We start from the raw sequence: 20,740 nt of genomic DNA, 5'->3' as shown, positions 1-20,740 counted from the left end.
GGTAATTGTTCCCCTCTACTCATCTCTCATTAGACCCATTATAGAGTACAACCGCTCTTTTGGTATGTACTTCAAAAGACATCTACAACAACTGGAAAGGCTGCAGAAATACCTCACAAACAGGATTACCGGCCTCAAACAGATGTCCTACGCAGACCGTCTCAAAAAACTCCAGCTTTACTCCGTCGCATATTGCCTACTCAGAGGTGATCTCTGCCTAACATACAAAGCTATATCAAACCCAGAGCTGTTGGACATGCTCCACTTAAAGAAATCCCAATCCCTCCGAGCTACATGCTCTAGGGACCTAAACCTTGTCACCACAGTAAACAGAACATGCCGGAGGGATAGATTCCTGTCCCAGAGACTTCCCATACTCTGGAATAAACTACCTATCTATATCAAACAAAGCTCCTCATTAGCACTCTTCAAGAAAAATCTTGATGATTGGATGGGAAATAGGGTGGATATTTCTGGCTGTCCTGTATTATGAGCGAGAGTTTATATTTCTGGCTGTTCTGTATTATGAGCGAGGGTGTATATTTCTGGCTGTCCTGTATTATGAATGAGAGTGTATATTTCTGGCTGTCCTGTATTATGAGTGAGGGTGTATATTTCTGGCTGTCCTGTATTATGATTGTGGGTGGATATTTCTGGCTGTCCTGTATTATGAGCGAGGGTGTATATTTCTGGCTGTCCTGTATTATGAGTGAGGGTGTATATTTCTGGCTGTCCTGTATTATGAGCGAGGGTGTATATTTCTGGCTGTCCTGTATTATGAGAGAGGGTGTATATTTCTGGCTGTCTTGTATTATGAGTGAGGGTGAATATTTTTTGGCTGTCCTGTATTATGAGCGAGGGTGTATATTTCTGGCTGTCCTGTATTATGAGTGAGAGTGTATATTTCTGGCTGTCCTATATTATGAGTGAGGGTATATAGGTTCATAGGTTCATAGGTTCATACTAGGCTATCTGCCCTAGGGCGTTTATAAGCCTAGCCAGAGTGTGTATGGCTTTCGCCACCCATTTTAAATTAATTTTGCTATGCCCTTTTTCGAGGTTAGTATAATGCGCTTCTGTCTAACAGTGACACAGAAGTGATACCCGGGGTAAACCTACAATCTCCCATCCACTCATCAAGATTCCTCTTGAAGAGAGTCAATGAGGGACTCTGCCTAACCTGGACTGGGATTTTACTCCAGAGTGAAGGGAGCCTCTGGGTTATGAATCTGTCCCTCCAGCATGTCCTATTTATTTCAGTGCTGAGGTTTAAGTCCCTCGAGCGCGTAGCTCGATGGGATTTGGATTTTCTGAGGTGCAGCATGTCCATTAATTCCGGGTTGGACATGGCTTTATAAGTCAGGCACAGATCACCTCTGAGCAGGCGGTATGCCACTGAGTAGAGCTGAAGTTTCTTTAACCGGGCAGCATACGGCATCTGTTTGAGCCCCTTGATCCTCTTGGTGAGGTACTTTTGGGGTCTTTCCAGTTGCTGCAGGTGTCTGGTAAGGTACATCCCAAAAGGGGCATTATACTCAATTATGGGCCTGATGAGGGATGAGTAAAGAGGCACGATGACCTCCCCTGATCTAGATGTGAATCCCTTCATGATTAGGTGGGCTATATAAAATGTTTTTCTAACCACTTTGGCCATGTGGTTGCCAAATGAGAGATTGCTATCAACTTGGGTCCCCAGGTCCCTAATTACTTCTTCTGTACTTAATGGATTACCACCTATGTGGTAATTTGTGGGCACTTTGTTTTGCCAAAGGGGATGACTATACACTTTTTGGCGTTTAGCTTGAGGCCATGGCTCTGGCACCAGTTGTCTGTTTCTATGAGGCCCTTTTGGAGGATGCTTGTGTCAGCTGGAGAGTCTATTATGGTGCCCAGTTTGCAGTCATCTGCGAACTTGGTCAGCCACAGTCCTTCCATGGTGGCCTGTACCTCCGAGAAATATATACCGAACAAGAGAGGTCCCAAGACTGAGCCTTGTGGGATGCCACTTGTAACTGGTTTGGAGTCTGACATGGCTCCTGCTATTCTAACCATGTGGGTTCTGTCCTTGAGCCAGTTTGCAACCCATCTAGTGACATAGGGGTTTATATTTAAGCTGGTGAGCTTATCTATAATGCCCGAGTGGGGTATTGTATCGAAGGCTTTTGCGAGGTCCAGGTAGGCTGTGTGGACCACCTTCCCCTTGTCAATGGCCTTGGTGACTGTTTCAAAGAAATTGACCAGGTTTAAGAGGCAGGATCTGCCCTTAACAAAGCCGAACTGGGTAGGATTCAGTGTCTGTCAGCTAGGATGTTGGCAATGTCTGTGGGTTCGGTGTATTTTTTGTCATTTTGGACTAATTCTGAGCATATCTGGGAATTCCCACCCAGGTTCCTAACATAACTAAAGAAAGCCTTGTGATTATCCTTAGTGTCCTGTGCAATTTTTCTCTCGAAGCTGGCCTTAGACGATTTTATGAGTGCCCGTAGTTTTTTGCTAATACTGATCAGAGATGCCTTCCCTTTTTGGGATTTTGCTCTGTCATGTAGTAGCTTCCTCCTTCTATTGTATAGTTTGTTTATGGCTGGGGTCCACCAGACAGGACGTCTGCCTTTGGAGGATTGGGTCTTGGTTTTATTTGGGATTGCATGATCCATGCATTCCTGAAGGTGTTCATAGAATGCGTTTATAAAGGATTTTGTGGTCTGGGCCGTATTATCGAGAGGCCCGGGGGTTTTGAAGGATTCCACCTCGGTTTTGAGGAGTGTGAAATTTGCTTTAGAGAAGTTTTTCACTGTGGTTTTCTGGGCATGGGGTGGGGTCGGGATGTGAATATCCAGTGAGATTAGTTTATGGTCTGATCTTACCAGTGAGGGATACACTTCTGGTCTGGAGCATAGAGTTCCCATGTTGGTGATGATCAGGTCCAGTATGTTTTCCCCTCTTGTGGGAGTGGTAACAAGTTGTTCCATAGCATTTGAGTTTATAAATTCTAGGAACCTTTTGGCTAGGGTGTTGGAGCTAGAGTAATGCTCCCAGTCTATGGTTGGGTAGTTGAAGTCACCCAATATAATGATGTTTGGAGAGACCTTCATATTTTCCAGTGTTCTCAGGAAGGACGAGTGGGGTTCCTGGGTTTGGGAGGGTGGTCTTTAGCAGGCTATAAACTGGAAGGCAGTTTTACCCACTGTTAGTTGCACATGGATAGTCTCTGATGCTTCGTGCTGTGCCACCAACCTGGAGGTGTGGGTATCTTTGATGAATATTGATACTCCCCCTCCTTTTGTGGTTCGGTCCAAGTTTTGGGGCCAAAATGCATGGTATGAGGTATAACCTGGTAGTGCTGGGGTGCTCTCGAGAGCCTTGAACCAGGTTTCTGTTACTGCACAGATATCGATGTTCTCCATGCTAAGGAGAGTTTCGAGTGCGTGCATCTTGAGGTTTAGATTTCTGGCGTTGAGTAGCATTACTCTTAGTTTCTTATCCCTTGTGATACCTATGGAGGTGGGTTTTCTTTGAGCCTTGCCTAAAAAGGCACTATGGGGTAGCAAGAGCCTTTGCCAATATCCGAAAGCCCAGGGGTGACAGGTGCAAGCCGTCCCTAGCAAAGCATCGTGGCTTGTCGAGCATGTCATCCCAGGCTGACAGGCATTGGATCCCCTTTGAATGACACCAATACTTAAGCCAATTGTTGAAATTGATAATCTTGTCTTCATACTGTGGCATCATTCTTGGTGAGGGTAAGATGCTACTCAAGGTCAGGGTCATACCGGCCTGGGCTACATGCCCAGAGAGCTCCTCTATGTCTCTTTTCATGTAGTCCAGGGAGGTACGTCTCAGGTCATTCACACCAGCATGGACAATGACTGAGTCATATTTGTACTTGCCTTGGAGTGACCTGAGTGCTTGTGTTATGTGGCATATCCTAGCACCCGATAGGCAGCTCACCATGACCTTCTCCTTGTTCAGCCTGGTGAGCGGGACGTCAGTGTGCCTGATGATAGAGTCACCTATTACAAGTGTATCAGGTGTGTTGTTTAGCCTTAAGGGCTGTGACTGTTTGGCACACTGGCTTTGTGAGCTATGTGTTGCATGTGTTTTGTTTTGGGGTAGCGGTTGCTTGGGTGTCTGCTTTGGAGGTCTTTGCTGCTTAGGCAGATTGTTATTTAGAGCCTCCAAGTATGTTTTTGTGTGTTTATGTGTTTGGTTTGCTGTCGTGGTAGGTCTATGTGAGACTGGAACTGTAGTGAGTGTGGTTTTCTTCTCCTCCTGACTGGTTATGCCAGTACTGAGTTGAGAGAGCTTAGCCTCCAGTTTGGCTATATGGTTGCATCTCTCACATGTGTTGGAATTTGTTGGGAGGAGGAGAGGGTTGTCTGTGTACATTAGGCAGTTGTAACATTGCCTCAAGATTCCCAGATTCACCAGCTGGACCGGAGAGGAGATTGACAACTGACCTTTGGACATGCTAGAATAGTATTGGGAATTCCTTTATAATTGAAAAAAGGCCAATGGGGAACAAGTTACTCAAGGGGAGTTTGTGAGGGTGTAGTGCTTTTAATTTTTTTAGTGCTGACTTATATAATTGCTTTAGTGAGCAAGTGCTAGGCTTTAGCATAGGAATAGGGTGTTTATTATGAGAACTAGCTCAGTTCCAAGGCTCAAACCCAAATAAGCGGCGCTGCTCGATGAAGCACTATGCACAAAATCATGCAAACCCGCGCTACAGTGGGTTCTATACAGGCGGACTTGAAAGAGCTAGAAATTGGCCCAAAACAGCCAACAGACTACCAGATTCCTGTGCTGGGAACACTCCTCCAGGGACAGATAGCCTGCTCCAAGCTCCCCACTGCCACTGGTGAACAAAGAAGCCTCCCTCTAACCAAGAAAGGAAATGGCAACACAGGAACTTTCCAAAAGTCCAGAATACAGCAAAGCCTGTATTTGGACTACTCTAGGTCAGGAAAGATGGGAAACAAGGATAACTTTTTTTTTCTTTTTTGCAACAAACAGCAGGAAATTGCAATAAATATGTAACACAGGCTAGCGCACTTGAGTGTGTAGCCTCAACAAGTAAATGCAACAAACAGGACAAACTTTAAAAGTGCAGGTGCAAAAACAACTTTAGACAGTTTAAAACAGTTCAAAAAGCAGAAATATTTGCAGTTTAGCTAGATCGGACAGTCGCCCAGGTAGTAGCAGGAAAAAACACTTTTATCAGGTTAGCAGTCGCTCTTTTAGCCTCTCTGCTGCTAGCACTACTCTACAGGACCACGAGCGCAAAAACCTCGCCAAAGCGGGTTTTATACAGGGGGATTTGAAAGAGCTAGAAATTGGCCCAAAATGGCCAATAGACTACCAGATTCTTGTGCTGGGAACACTCCTCCAGGGATAGATAGGCTGCTCCAAGTTCCCCACTGCCACTGGTGAACAAAGAAACCTCCCTCTAGCCAAGAAAGAAAATGGACGACACAGGAACTTTCCAAAAGTCCAGAATACAGCAAAGCCTGTATTTGGACTACTCTAGGTCAGGAAAGATGGGAAACAAGGATAATTTTTTTTTTTTTTGTTTTTCTTTTTTTCAACAAATAGCAGGAAAATGCAGTAAATATGTGACACAGGCTAGCATACTTGAGTGTGTAACCTCAACAGGTAAATGCAAAAAACAGGACAAACTTTAAATTACAAGCGCAAAAAGTGGGCTAAAGCTGGCTTTAAAGCAGGGGGTTAGAAAGAGATAGGAAATGGCCCAAAATGGCCCATAAGCTACAGGTCACTGGGCTGGAACCACTCCTCAAGTTCTGGCTGTCCTGTATTATGATTGAGGGTGTATATTTCTGGCTATCCTGTATTATGAGCTAGGGTGGATATTTCTGGCTGTCCTGTATTATGAGCGAGAGTGTATATTTCTTGCTGTTCTGTATTATGAGCGAGGGTGTATATTTCTTGCTGTTCTGTATTATGAGTGAGGGTGCATATTTCTGGCTGTCCTGTATTATGAGTGAGGGTGTATATTTCTGGCTGTCCTGTATTACGAGTGAGGGTGTATATTTCTGGCTGCCCTGTATTATGAGTGAGGGTGTATATTTCTGGCTGTCCTGTATTATGAGCGAGAGTGTATATTTCTGGCTGTCCTATATTATGAGTGAGGGTATATATTTCTGGCTGTCCTATATTATGAGTCTGGGTGTATATACTGAAAAGTGTCATGGTTGTTACATTGGAGAATACTATAGATGCACCAACACTTGTAAAGCATTATATCATGAGCCACCAAGAAGTAATGAAACTGAACCAATAATGATCCCATGAGATAATCCAGTGCCAGCTGTTTAGAAATTGGAAGTTAGGTTAGATAGAAAGCTGATGAACCACCATTGTGACTACAGTGTTGTGGGTCCAAAGGGACATAAATTGTAGAATATCAAGGCATAAAAGGCAATCAAATCAAAAATAAACTTGTGTTTATAATGTTCTTATTTATTGGAGGTCTATCAAAATTTTATTCAGAAATCCACACAATTTCTTCTGAAGCACCAGGATATTTTGATTGTAACTCTGAGTGTATAGAATATACAGCAGTATGTTCCCACTGCCAGACGTGATTCAGGCAAGACTAATAGAACACTGAAGAGTCATGTTTATAAGTATAAATATGGTATTAAAACCAAAAGTGAAAGTGATGCCTTTTATAAAGGCAACAGAAAAATGTAAGAAGTTCAATAAATTTATATTCCATGTTATTGATCATGTTCGGGTGCATCCCTTGGGTTTCAGGCTTTTGCAAAACTCTTGCCTTCCACATAGTGTCTTTTTTAGTCAATGCCATTTGGTCAAAACTACCAACATGAAAATTTAATCAAAAGGTAAATTAAAGGTCTTACTGCTAAACGCTAGGAGAGGAGTCTAAACATGAAACTGCACTCATGAGAATTAGTAGTATAGTAGGTTCATGCTAGACTAACTGCCCTTGGAGGCCATTTTAAGTCTAGCCAATTACCCTATGCGAGAATCAAACTCTACCTTTGTGTCTATATGGTAAACACCTTAACCATTATGACAACATCCCTCATCACTCATTGCAAGCATTCTTAACCCTAGAAGATACTGACATTTGTGCAGTCACAGAAACCTGTTTTAAAGCTGCGGACAGCACCCCAGCCATACCAGGTTACTCATCCTATCATACATACAGACCCCAAACAGTGGGCAGTAAAGCAAAAGGAGGTGGAGTTAAAATATATATTAAAGACAAACACATCTCCAGGCTGGTCAAACAGTATGACAGACAGGAGACATTCCAGTTGCAGTTAACCATTGACAAGATCCCTATTCAAATCAGGCCCCCAACTTTGACTCAAGAAGCCCACTCCATCTATGTGGACTTCTTCGAATCTATCAAGATTCAACCCTTTTCCCCGATCCTGGGCAGTTTTAACTATCCAACCATAGACTGAAAGAACTACTCATGCCAAAACACAAATACCCAGAGTTTCCTTGAGTTCGTCAATGCAAATGCATTGGACTCTTGGACCAGTGGGTCCACACTCCCACAAGAGGTGATAATATCTTGGACTTGGTATTAACCAACATGTATAACTGCTACAGCATCCCTAGAGTGTCATCCTCCAAGGTAAGATCTGACCAGAAAGCAGTCACTTTCGAAGTCACCATTAACCCCCCCCCCCCCCCCCAGCTAGAGTCAAATAAAAAAAAACTTTTCCAAAATTGATCACAACCTCCTGAGGGAAGGTATAAACAGCTTCAAAGCCCCCGCCCCCTCCATAGGAACTGGCACATATGTCCAAACCTATACCAAAGTACTATATGGACATTTATATAGCTGTATGGAATCAAGAACACCAGACAGGACAAAATCGTCCTCTTCAAGGAAGAGTAAACCTGTCTGCTGGACATCTGCAATAACTAAAGTCTATAATAAAAGGAAAAAATTGATGTCCAGGATGAAGAAGGAGCAGGTGCCTAACTGGAAGCAATCTTTGCTAAGCCTGAACAAGCAAGTAAGAGCACTAGTGAAATCCTCCAAAGCAAACTTTGAGTCCAGACTCGCCACATCTACTAAAAACAATCATAAGGCCTTCTTCACGTATGTCCGCAGTCTAAAAGGAAGCACTCATATCTGCTCAGAACTGATGGTCAATGACACCACATACACAAACTCCGTAGATATAGCCAACCTGCTGGCAGACAGGTTCATTGAAAACTTCACACCTCTGTCCTCCCATCAGTAAATCAGGACATCCCCCAGCACCTGCCCCCTCCACTTATCTCTAGGGAGCAAGTCATCACCGCCCACTCAAAGGAAAAAAATGACTCCCTCCATGGGACCCGATAACATCCCAAGCTGAATCCAACATGAACTCAGGCAGGAACTTGCAGCACCATTAGACACCCTATTCAACCAAAGCCTGAGTACTGGCTTCATCCCAGCCAAGCAGAGGACAGCCACTGTCATCCCTTTGCACAAAGGTGGAGTGTCCACTGATCCAGGAAATTATAGACCCATCAGCCTAACTAGTCTGATCTGCAAGGCCATGGAATGGATTATTAACAAGGACATTGGCAACCTCCAAACACTCGATCCCACACAGTTTGGTTTCATCAAGGGGAGGTCATACCTGTTAAGTCTGGTCGACCTCTTTGAGACAGTCACCAAAGCCATGGACGAGGGGAAGACTGTGCACACCACCTACCTTGACCTGGCCAAAGCCTTCGATATTATTCCCCACTTGCGTATAATAGATACACTGTCTAACTAGGCATCAATCCATATGTTACCAGATGGGTAGCAAACTGACTCACTGATAGAAGCCACCTAGTCAAAATAGGGGAAGCCACCTCAAGCAGTAGAGCCATAATGAGCAGTATACCTCAGGGACTGGTCTTTGGGCCTCTGTTGTTTGGGATATACCTTTCTGAGGTGCACACCAAAATCAGTGAGCTATGGCTGATCAAGTCTGCAGATGACCGCAAGCTGTGTGCTGCCATCAATTCCCCTAGTGATGTGGACATCTTCCAAGAGGATCTCACCCAAATAAATAACTGGTGCCAGAAACATGGTCTCAAATTGAATTCCAAAAAAATGCATAAAACTCCCCTTTGGAGAGAGTGATGTCTCCACAAATTATCACATTAATAACAAGATCCTAAGCACACCATCAGTCAAGAGGGACCTGGGTACCTAGGTTGATAGCAAACTTACTTTTGACCACCATATTGCCTCCGTTGTACAGTAAGCTTTCTACTTTGGAAGCAGTTCCTTGAATATAATGCTTTTGTTATATATGGTGTGTTTTTTATATATAGGGTTTTTATATGTAGTGTGTGCTCTTTGAGGAATTAAAGAATCAGCATACATAAATTATAGCTAATATGTTAATAATAGAGCTTTTATGATTTTGTATTGTAGATTATTAAATAAAGATTCTTTAAAATGTAGAAGTTTATTGTATACATTATATATGTTATATATATTATGTGTATTTTACCACCACCTCCTTTTTTTTGCACATATGTACATACACACATTTACATTTTTATTCTACACTATTATATGCTATCTTTATATGATGTGCATTTAAAACAGCACATATTAGAATTGTGATTTTAAGAGCTCTTATCATGTGCTTTTTATTAGGCTTTTTATTGGTTTTTATAAGAAGTGATAACATATTTAAATGGATTTGAAATGCTTTAATACTGTTTTAAGTCTGAAGAAGCATCCGTGGAGACGTGAAAGCGCTTACTATATGGAATAAAGAGTATATTTTTCATTCAGTGGTTTGCTTCGATTGTTGTGGCATACCTGCCATTCTTCTACATTTGATTTTGGACAATTTCTTTGCTTGGAGGTACCTTACCCTTGTGGTGTTTTCTCTTTTTTGTACAATGCCCCTTTGAGCATGTACCTCACAAAGCACATGCAGACACTGGAGAGACCACAGAGGCCCAGAAGAATCCAAGGCCTCAAACATCTAAACTGCACAGATAGACTAAAAGCCCTGCCCCTCTACTCAGTCTGATACACATTCCTCAGAGGTGACCTCTGTACGACATACAAAGCAATTTAAGACCCCGCATTGATGACACTACTGCATATCCGCAAATCTAGCTCCACTCGAGTAACCCACATGCTCGACCTCCACCTGGTCTGTAACATCAATAGGACTTGTTGTGAGACAGATTTGTGTCTCAGAGGCTCCCCTTTCTGTGGAAGACTCCCTCTCCACATCAAGCAGAGTACTTCATTAACCCTTTTTAAGTGAAACCTAGATAACTGGATGGGGAACAGAAAATACACCCCTGGGATTCCACCTGTATCCCTGCTGGACAGGGACATTGGGTGCTGACTTGTTGAAACATGGGCTAAATTCTTGGCTAGGCTTGTAGGGGCCTCAGGGTCAATAGCCTAGTAACTTCCTATGACCCTATGAAATCTTCTCAACCCTCATTAGGTCAGTCACTGAACAAAACGCCCCCTTTGGCATGCATCTCTCCAGACAGATGCAACAACTGGAATTGGCCGCAGAGATACTTTACTAAAAGGATACAAGGTCTAAACATGTCCTACATGGACAAGCTGAAAGCCCTGTCACTATACTCTGTATCTTACAGAATGATAAGAAGTGACCAGTGTGTGACATGCAAGTCATTCTCTGACCCAATACTGATGGATTTACTGCACTTCAGCAAGTCATATAGCATTGGAAATACTTGGTCTAGGCATATAAACCTCTTTTGCAACATCAGCAGAATGGTTTGGAAGGACAAGTACATCTTGCAGAGGATAATGCTGCTCTGGAACAGACTCCGCACCTACATAAACAAAAGCTCATCCCTCTCCATATTCAAGAGCAACTTGGATTTATGGATGGGGAACAGAAAATTTACTCTAGGACTTCCCCTGTATTCTTAATAGACAGATGCAGCTCTAAATGCTTTATTCCATGCATGTTTCTCCTGAAATTATCTCTGGTATCATCCCAGTTTTTCTCATCAGGGGTAATATATAATTATTGACCTTGAAATGGGTAAGGCCCATATAGAACCAAATGGGATAGGGTATTTCAAGCATAAAAAGAGAACCTAACTAGGCTTAAATTGACCCACAAAACTAGCTAGCCTAGTACTTGTCTGTGAACCTATGAGCCTAAATAAAGGTGATGAAATGGAGTTTAGAGAACAATGACAAGGTTAAATGAACATGTTCACACAAGAGTGAATGGTTCTTTTAAAAATAAATGTGTTCTTAAGCATCTTTATATCTTTTGTACTTCCTGTTGTCATTAACAATGATTTGATTGATGTGATGAGACTTGTCATATGACAATGGTGCATGCATATTAAGTTGTGGAGTACTTTTTAAGCAGTCTGAAGAAAAGACTGTGAAGTTCAAAAGCATTTGATGGCTGTTTCTATTGATTATAAAGTTCAAAAAAAAGTTTTGGTTGTTGAATTTTTTCATTTGCTTATTTATCTGCTTTATTCTACTTAGGATCACAGGGAGTCAGTGCCTGTCCTGGTAATCAGAGGGAATGAGTCATAGAATGATTGTTGGATAGAGTGACAATCTGTCAAAAGGCACATGTAGGTTTTCACTTCCAAACTGCATGGACATCTATGTGCATGTTAAAAGAACATCAGTTACCTACTAATGTGCTTGGGATGAAGGATATAATGAAAGTACAATGCAAAAATCCACCAATTAGAAAGAGTTCCTTTCTGAAGCCTAAATATGAAGACTGTTATAGGTTTTAATAATTGCCTTTCATATTGCTGCCTTCCATGAGAGATTCAGAGCTTTTTCATGGTGACATGAATGTGATTAACTCAACTTCCTTCTCCAGGAGTGTGAGTCTGAAATGATACACGTTCTTCCTGTGCTTTACCTTTTTGATCCAGGTCAAACTGTTAAGGATCAAGGTCAAACTGTTAAGGATCAAGTTCAAACTGTTAAGGATGAAGGTCAAACTGTTAAGCATCAAGGTCTAACTGTTAAGGATCAAGGTCAAACTGTTAAGCATCAGGGTCAAACTGTTAAGGATCAAGGTCAAACTGTTAAGCATCAGGGTCAAACTGTTAAGCATCAGGGTCAAACTGTTAAGACATTGTGTTCTGATGATCTGTAATTTGGAGTTTTCTTGGCACTGAAAGTTTTGGAAATCTGTACTGTCACAGAGACCTAGTTCATTGATTAAACTAACGTCCACCAATTTTGAGATTTAAGGCTTTTCATTGTTTCGGACCAAACAGCACAGGGAAAGTGTCTCCATCTTCATAAATATAATCATGAGTGCTGCATTGATAGATATCAACCTTGAAAAAGAAGCAAGGAGCACCATTATCTATCTGTCTATCTACCTATCTGTCCTTTGCTGACCTGGTTAGTCCCACTAGACTAGTGGATGCCTTTCAGGGAAGATCCAAACTGGTATATATACCACTAGGGGGGAATTTGGACAGAACATCAGGGAACTCCCCTACTTTTTTCTTTTTGGAGCTACTAGATGATGCCCGATGGCTGCTATAGTTGCAAGTAAGAAATCTAAAAGTAGCAGAAGCATGGAGGAGGGGAAAAGGTATGGAGAATTTGGAGGTGGAAGATGAGACTTTGGAGTAAAATTTGGTTGTTATAGAGAATCAGAATGCGCATAAACATTTCCTTGTGGTGGATATCACAAAGGAGCAGTGTTTAGTTCTCTCAATGCAAAATTAAATAAGTCAGTCCATTGGGGTGGTGCAAATAAGAGAAACGGCATCAGGAGGGCTTGCAGTTGATGTTCTATTGAAAATAAAAAATCAATAAAAAAATAAAATAAATAAAATAATCAAGCAAAAATAAAATAATCATGATTTTGCTCTACCTAAGGTATCTGCTTTGTGCCTGTTATCTCTGTTTATGTGGTCTATGCTGGATATTGCAGTTAAGATAGTTAGAACTGTTCCTGTTGTCTGTCTAGTTACATACCTAGCACAACGTGCATTTTGTAAGCGCCTGGCACCTTGTTTATCCGATGGTGTATTTATCAGAACAGTAGCGTTTAATATATGTTCAGCCCCTATATTACCTTTATCCTCCTTAATGATTATTTATCATAGTCTATCAGCCTAGTTTTACCTGTTAATAACTATTACAATCCCTGCTCTACCTTTAGTTAGAAAAATGTGTCTGTAACTCAGTTTTGTTGCTTAGTGATATGTCTTAGAAGCTGCTTTGTTGCATTGGTGCTATGGTTTCAGATGCTTTGCTCTTCCGAACAGGAAGTGTACGCTCCCTAATATTCTGCTTTAGGTTTTGTTAGCTGCACTTCTGACATTAAACTTGTGTACTTTATACTTAACAACAGTGATGTTAGATTGCACATGCCCATTCCCTGTAATAACTTGTATTTATGTGCTTTATTTGTCTGATACTTCACTACTTTATAATTTCAGTGCTGAAACTGTCTTATTTGCATTTTAAGTACCATACCTATTTTCACATCTCTGCTGTAGAAGTGCCTAGAATGTTGCTGCACTGACTGTGATCAGTACTATACTGTGTTTGCTTGCTACATTAATATATAGTACATATTGATTTAGTGCTGTACTGTCATGATTTGGATAGTACGTCTTGTTCATTTAACTACTTAATCCCTTACCACTCCTGCTATACCCCCAATTATTCCTGACTTATTCCCCCTTTTCTTTTGTTTTTCTTCTCTTCTTCTCCTAACTAGCCCTTCACTGTACTCAAGTGCTGAAACACCACTCCTCTGTATCTGTATCTCTTGTTTACTCATATTTGCGTTCTTCCTTTTTTTCTTGGTTGTAAGCCAGGTCTGTTCCATACTGTGATTGCAAGCTACCTCCCCCCACCTTCCACCGGCAAAAACAAACTCAGCATAGCCTGGAAGCTTCAACTCCACACTCTTCCACCTTTTAGTGAAGTATGTGTAGTCTGTAAATATTCCCTGCTGTATTTTTTGCTCTTTGTAAGGTCATCTGCACACCTCAGTACCAGAACTCTGCCCCACCCTTCAAAGATACTCCAGAGACCTCACCAGCTTCTCTTAACATTTCTCCACTCTGTCATTCTCTTATCTCTATTGTCTTCACCTCCCGATCTTCCTAACTCCCAGTCTGCTTCCTCACTCCCACAGACTTACTCTCACCCCATAAACTACCCCTCCTCTACTGACTGTGCCTGCTCTCACACTCACCTTCACACTCTCTTCTCCTGTACTTTGCAACTGCCTTTTCAGCTTTCTCTGCTGAATGTTGTTTTTCTTATATCTTGCTGCTTGCAGTATCCTGGCTCAACCCACTCCTTTCACCCTCGCTGCACTCAGACTCACTCTGCTCCATTACCCTATCCCCATTCCCACTCACCCCCATATCAATTTACTTTATAGCTAACCTCCACATTCCCACCTCTCCTAACTCTCAAATCTTGCATACTTTGTCCTATCAAACTCTTCCCCTCCTTCAAGAACCCCTCCCACTTCTACAAACCCACTTCTCTTCATCCCTGCTACACTCACTACTCCCCATAACCTTAACCTATCATTACCCCTCCCACCCACCACCGCCACCTGCCCTGCACACCTGCTGTATAACTTGCAATCTTGCTCTCCTCCTCCCTACCCCTCTCACTTATAAGTACACACCCTCTCTTTCTTTCCATCTCCATAAAACTATTATTCCCATCTCATTTAACAGCACAGCCACTATAATGCTTTATACTTCTCCCTCCTCCTCTCATCTCCCCCTCATTTCCTTCCTTCTGCTACTGACCTGTAACTTAACCTTTTTCCACACTCATCTAATCCTGCACTCTAGCTCTCCAACTTCATCTTACTACCATACACACTCCTACACACATTACTGTAGCTAGTCTAGTCCAGATACAGTTTTTCTGTATTCAGGACTGTGTGTAAGCTTCTGAGCCCCCCAAGCCTTTCTGTGTTGGAGGGAAGCCTTCTAGCTTATCAGTGGGAGTGGTAAGTACTAGGTAGCCTATCTACCACAAGTGGAATGGTTTCTGGCCCAGAAATTGTAGTATATTGGCCGTTTGGGCAGTTTTTTCCATCTCCTTCAACTTTCTGGTCTAAAAACCAGTTTTTGCACTTTTCCCACCTTTCCTGTAACTAATCTAGTCCAGATACAGATTTGCTGTATCCAGGACTGTATGTAAGCTTCTGAGCCCCTCCAAGCCATTCTGTGTTGGAGGGAAGCCTTCTAACGTATCAGTGGGAGTGGTAAGCACTAGGTAGCCTATCTACCACAAGAGTAGTGGTTTCAGACCAAGAATTTGTAGTTTATTGGCTGTTTGGACAATTTTTCCATCTCTTTCAACTTTCTAGTTTAAAAACCCATGTTTGCACTTGTTTCCTGCCTTTCCTGTAACTAGTATAGTCCAGATACAGATTTGCTGTATCCAGGACTGTTTATAAGCTTCTGAGAGGTGCCAAGTCTGCTCTTCAAATTTTCCCTTAGATCTGCTAGTTCTCTCCTCTCCTGCACTCTTACTAGCTTATTAGTCTAGCACTTTACCATACCAGAATATGTGTGTGTGAATGAGAGGGAGGATAGAGGAATGGTGAGAATGCAGGGAGTAGAGTTGGAGAAGGTGGATGAGTTTAAGTATTTGGGATCAACAGTTCAGAGTAATGATGAGTGTGGAAGAAAAGTGAAGATGAGAGTACAGGCAGGATGGAGTGGGTGGAGAAGAGTGTCAGGAGTGATTTGTGACAGATGGGTACCAGTAAGAGTGAAAGGGAAGGTCTACAAGAGGGTAGTGAGACCAGCTATGTTATATGGGTTGGAGACGGTGGCATTGACAAAAAGGCAGGAGTCAGAGCTGGAAGTGGCAGAGTTAAAGATGTTAAGATTTGCACTGGGTGTGACAAGGATGGACAGGATTAGGAATCAGTATATTAGAGGATCAGCCTAGTTTGGATGGTTTGGAGACAAAGCCAGAGAGGTGAGATTGCGTTGGTTTGGACATGTGCTGAGGAGGGAAACTGGGTATATTGGGAAAAGGCTGCTAAGGATGGAGCTGCCAGGTAACAGGAAAAGAGGAAGGCCTAAGATAAGGTTTATGGATGTAGTGAGAGAGGACATGTAGGTGGTTGGTGTGACAGAGCGATATGCAGAGGACAGGAAGAAATGGAAACAGAGGATCCGCTGTGGTGACCCCTAACAGGAACAGCAGAAAGAGAAGAAGAAGAAGAAGACTTTACCATACCAGACTTCTTGTAGCAATTATTGTAGCACACAAAAGTGCTACCAGCACTAAACATTCTACAAAGAAACAGCTCCAGTACTTATTATTAATGCCCCCCTCCAGGCATGTGTAAAGGCCAGTTCCATGTGCTTTCTCCTATTAATCTGGTGAACTTGGGCATCCTGACGCAATGTGGCAACTGTCTCATGTACACCGACAACCCTCTCCTCTTACCTCCCAACACTTAGACTTGCGAGAGATGCACTTATGTATCCAAATTGGAAGCCACACACTCTCCAGCCAAGACCAGAATAGCTGGTCAAGAGGAGAAGGTCAACACTTGCACCACACCACATGGAACACATAGTCCTCCAGAACATACACCAGCACTGCCTTCGCATAAAAACACAAATCACACTCCCACCTTTGCAGAGGGTCTCAATAAAAATCTACCCAACAGCAGACACCTCCAAGGCAGAAATGCACTCAACCACCACAACACTAATCACAAGACACATAACTCTCCTAAACCGTGTGCCACTCAACCAAAACCCCTAAGACAAAACAGCATGCCCAGCAGATTAGTCATAGGTGACTCGATAGTGAGGCACACTGATGTCCCACTCAATAGGTTGTATAAGGAGAAAGTAACAGTCAACTGCTTGTCAGGTGCCAGGATCCACCACATAACACATGCACTCAGGTCCCTCAACAACAGGTACAAATATGACTCTGTCATTGTACATGTGGGTGTGAATGACCTGAGACATACCTCCCTGGACTACATGAAAAGAGACATGGAGGAGCTCTAGGATTATGTACTCCAGGCGGGTATGACCCTAGCCCTGAGCAGCATCCTACCATCACCCAGAATGATACCGCAGTACAAGCAGAAAATGATTGATGTCAACAACTGGCTAAGTTTCTGATGTCATTCTAAGGGGATCCAGTATCTGTCTGCCTGGGATGACATGATTGATAGACCTCAATGCTTTGCCAGAGATGGCCTGCATCTGTCACCCCTGGGCTTCCAGACACTGGCCAAGGCTCTTGCCATCCCTGTAGTGCCTTTTTTAGGCAGTGTTCCAAAGACCAAATTATCACAGTAACAGCTACAAACAAATGCTGCTCAATGATAGAAGCCTAATTCTCAAAATGCACTTGCTCGCAGCACTCTTTAAAATGGAGAAGATTGACATTTGTGCTGTAACAGAGACCTAGTTCAAGGCAGCAGAAAGCACCCCTGCACTACCAGGCTATAACTCATTCCACACCTTTCTATCCCAGAACCTGGACCGAAGCTCCAAAGGTGGTGGTGTTTCCATATTCATAAAGGATGTGCACACCTCCAGACTGGTAGCCCAACATAATGCATCAGAGATACTTCAGGTGCAGCTAACACTGGGTAAGACAGTGGTTTAGGTCATAGCCTGCTACAGATCCCTAGCCATGTCCCAAGACTTGCACTCCATGTTCCTAAGCACCCTGGAGAATATTAGGGTCCAACCTAACACTCTCATACTGCGCGACTTCAACTACCCCTCCATTAACTGGGAAAACTACTCATGTACAAATACACTTGCCAACGTTTCCTGGAATTCATTAATTCCAATGCCCTGGACCAGCTCGTTCTTACCCCCTCTAGAGGTAGCAACATCCTTGACCTGGTCATTACTAACATGGGCGATCGTTGCTCTACACCAAGGGATCTCAACTTTTTGTTGAGGCTGATAGGGGAGTTTTTCCAGTCTTGGGACTTCACCTTATTCTGCATCAGTTTCCTCCTTCTGTTAGATTTGACCACAAACTAATCACTTTGGAAATCCACATCCCTCCCACTCCCCCCCCCCCACAAAGGTAAACACCATGAAAAACTTCTCCAAAGCTAACCTTGGACTCCTAAAAACAGAGGTGGCTAACTTCACGGCACCCATGCAAATGGAGAATAATTGCATGACTGCCGAATCATACACCAATGCACTGTATGAACACGTACACAAATGCATGGATCTCGCCATACCCAGTAGAAACAAAATGCTCTCCTCCAAAATAAGGATGTCAATCTGGTGGTCCCCTGCCATAAACAAACTCTACAACAGAAGGAGGAAACTGATGCGGAATAAAGTGAAGTCCCAAAACTGGAAAAACTCCCTTATCAGCCTCAACAAAAAGTTGAGATCCCTCATCAAATACTCTAATGCTAGCTATGAAAACAGAATTGCAGCAGATAGTAAAGGCAACCAAATGTCCTTCTATAGTTATGTAAAGAATCTCCATGGCAATACCCAGATTTGCTCTGAGCTACTGCACAATGGTACCTTCTGTACCGAGCCAACAGATATTGCCAATATACTTGGCCGACAAATTCAGTGTCAACTTTACCCCTCTCTCTCCCACCCAAAAGACCAATCATAATACCAGTAGATTGCCAGGCACCCAGTATTACTGCTGCACAGGTTAAAACAGCACTGTTCAAGGGCAAGAATACAGATTCTATGGGACCTGACAATATCCCTGGCTGTGTTCTACATGAACTACAGAGTACACTGGAACCTCACCTGTGTGCTCTGTTCAATCACAGCCTTACCTCAGGCTTTGTCCTTATCAAATGGCACACTGCTGTAGTCATCCCTGTCCACAAAGGAGGAGTGAAAACAGACTCTGGCAACTATCACCCAATTAGCCTGACAAGTCTGATATGCAAAGCTATGGAATGCATCATCATGGACCTAATAAACAAGGATATAGGGAATCTCCAAACTCTGGATCCCACACAGTTTGGTTTTGTGAAGGGTAGATCATGCCTGCTTAACTTGGTCGACTTCTTTGATTCAATCACCAGAGCTGTGGATAAAGGCAAGCCTGCAGTGGTACCATTCCCCACTCAGGAATCATAGAAAAACTCATTAAGCTAGGCATCAACCTCTATATCACTAGGTTGGTTGCAAACTGACTCACAAATAGAACCCACAGTGTGAAAGTAGCTGACTCCAAGTCAAACTGATGACCAGTCAAGAGTGGAGTCCCACAGGGATTGGTCCAAGGTCCTCTCCTGTTTGGTATCTACTTCTCAGAAGTCCAGGCCAACATGAAGGAACTCTGGCTGACAAAGTTTGCAGACAATTGTAAGTTGGGAGTCATTATTAACATCCCAAGTGATGTTGACATCGTACAGAAAGGCCTCACTGAGACCAAAGACTGGTGTCAGAACCATGGCCTTAAGCTCAATGCCAAAAAATGTGTCATCATCCCCTTTGGGAAAACCCCAGTTCCCATGAATTACTACACTGATGGTAGTCCACTGAACACAGACGGCATTATAAGAGATCTGGGAACACAGGTTGACAGCAACCTCTCTTTTGACCACCACATTGCCACTGTGGTCAGAAAGTCCTTTTGTGTGGCACATCTCATTACTAAGGGCTTTGCATCCAGGAAGAAAGAGGTCATTGTCTCCCTCTACTCTTCCCTCATTAGGCCAATCATCGAGTACAATACCCCCATTTGGCATGTACCTCACTAGGCACATGCAACAATTGGAGAGGTTGCAAAAGTACCTCACAAAGAGAATCCTAGGCCTTAAACACTTGTCCTATATGGACAGACTCAAAAAACTCCCAACTATTCTCTGTCTCATATTGCCTACTTAGAGGCGATCTCTGCTTGACTTACAAAGCCATGTCTGACCCAGCTCTGATAGAAATGCTATATCTAAAGAAATCCCAATCCCTCTGCACCACACGCTCCAGAGACCTCAACTTCATTACCACAATAAACAGAATGTGCTGGAGGGGCAGGTTCATAACCCAGAAACTGCCCATGCTATGGAATAGACTTCCCATACATGTCAGACAGCGCACCTCACTGGCTCTCTTCAAGAGAAATCTTGCTGAGTGGACGGGAAATAGAAAATTCAACCTGGAGATCACTCCAGTGGCTCTACTCGACAGAGGCACTGGGAACTAAATTCAGGTGGCACAATGCCAGGGTAATCCTATGGGCTAGGCTTGTAAAGGCTCCAGGGCCATTAGCCTTGTACACACCTATGAACGTATGAACTGCTTTCATATAGCACCATTTTCCTCTCCTGACTTCTGTCTCCCCAAAACAAACTTCCTCCCACAATTCAACCACCCATCAGACTAAAACATAAACTCATCACCCCCTACCCAGTTATATCTCTTCTCTCTCATTCACTTAACACTCTCCTACTCTGCGGTGCAATTCACCCCAACCCCAGCCCACCAGTTATGCAAACTGCCCCTTCCACTGCTCCACAAACTCTCCTGGACACTCCTAACCCTCCTCCCAATCATCTCTCTTTCTACTCTATCAACATTCACAACAAGAGAACAGAATTTCACTCCTGGATACCTCACTACTGCCCTAACATAGTTACTCTCACAGAGACCTGGCTAAAGCCTCACAACCCAGGCAAATAATTCTTCCCCGCAGGATACAGCATTGTACTCCTAGCAAGACCCCATAAGGAAGGAGGTGGTGTTGCTATTCTTT

This window comes from Protopterus annectens, chromosome 3.part1, assembly GCF_019279795.1.
Source record: "Protopterus annectens isolate FY-2018-M chromosome 3.part1, PAN1.0, whole genome shotgun sequence".
Classification (NCBI taxonomy): domain Eukaryota; kingdom Metazoa; phylum Chordata; order Ceratodontiformes; family Protopteridae; genus Protopterus; species Protopterus annectens.
This window is presented reverse-complemented; position numbering follows the sequence as displayed.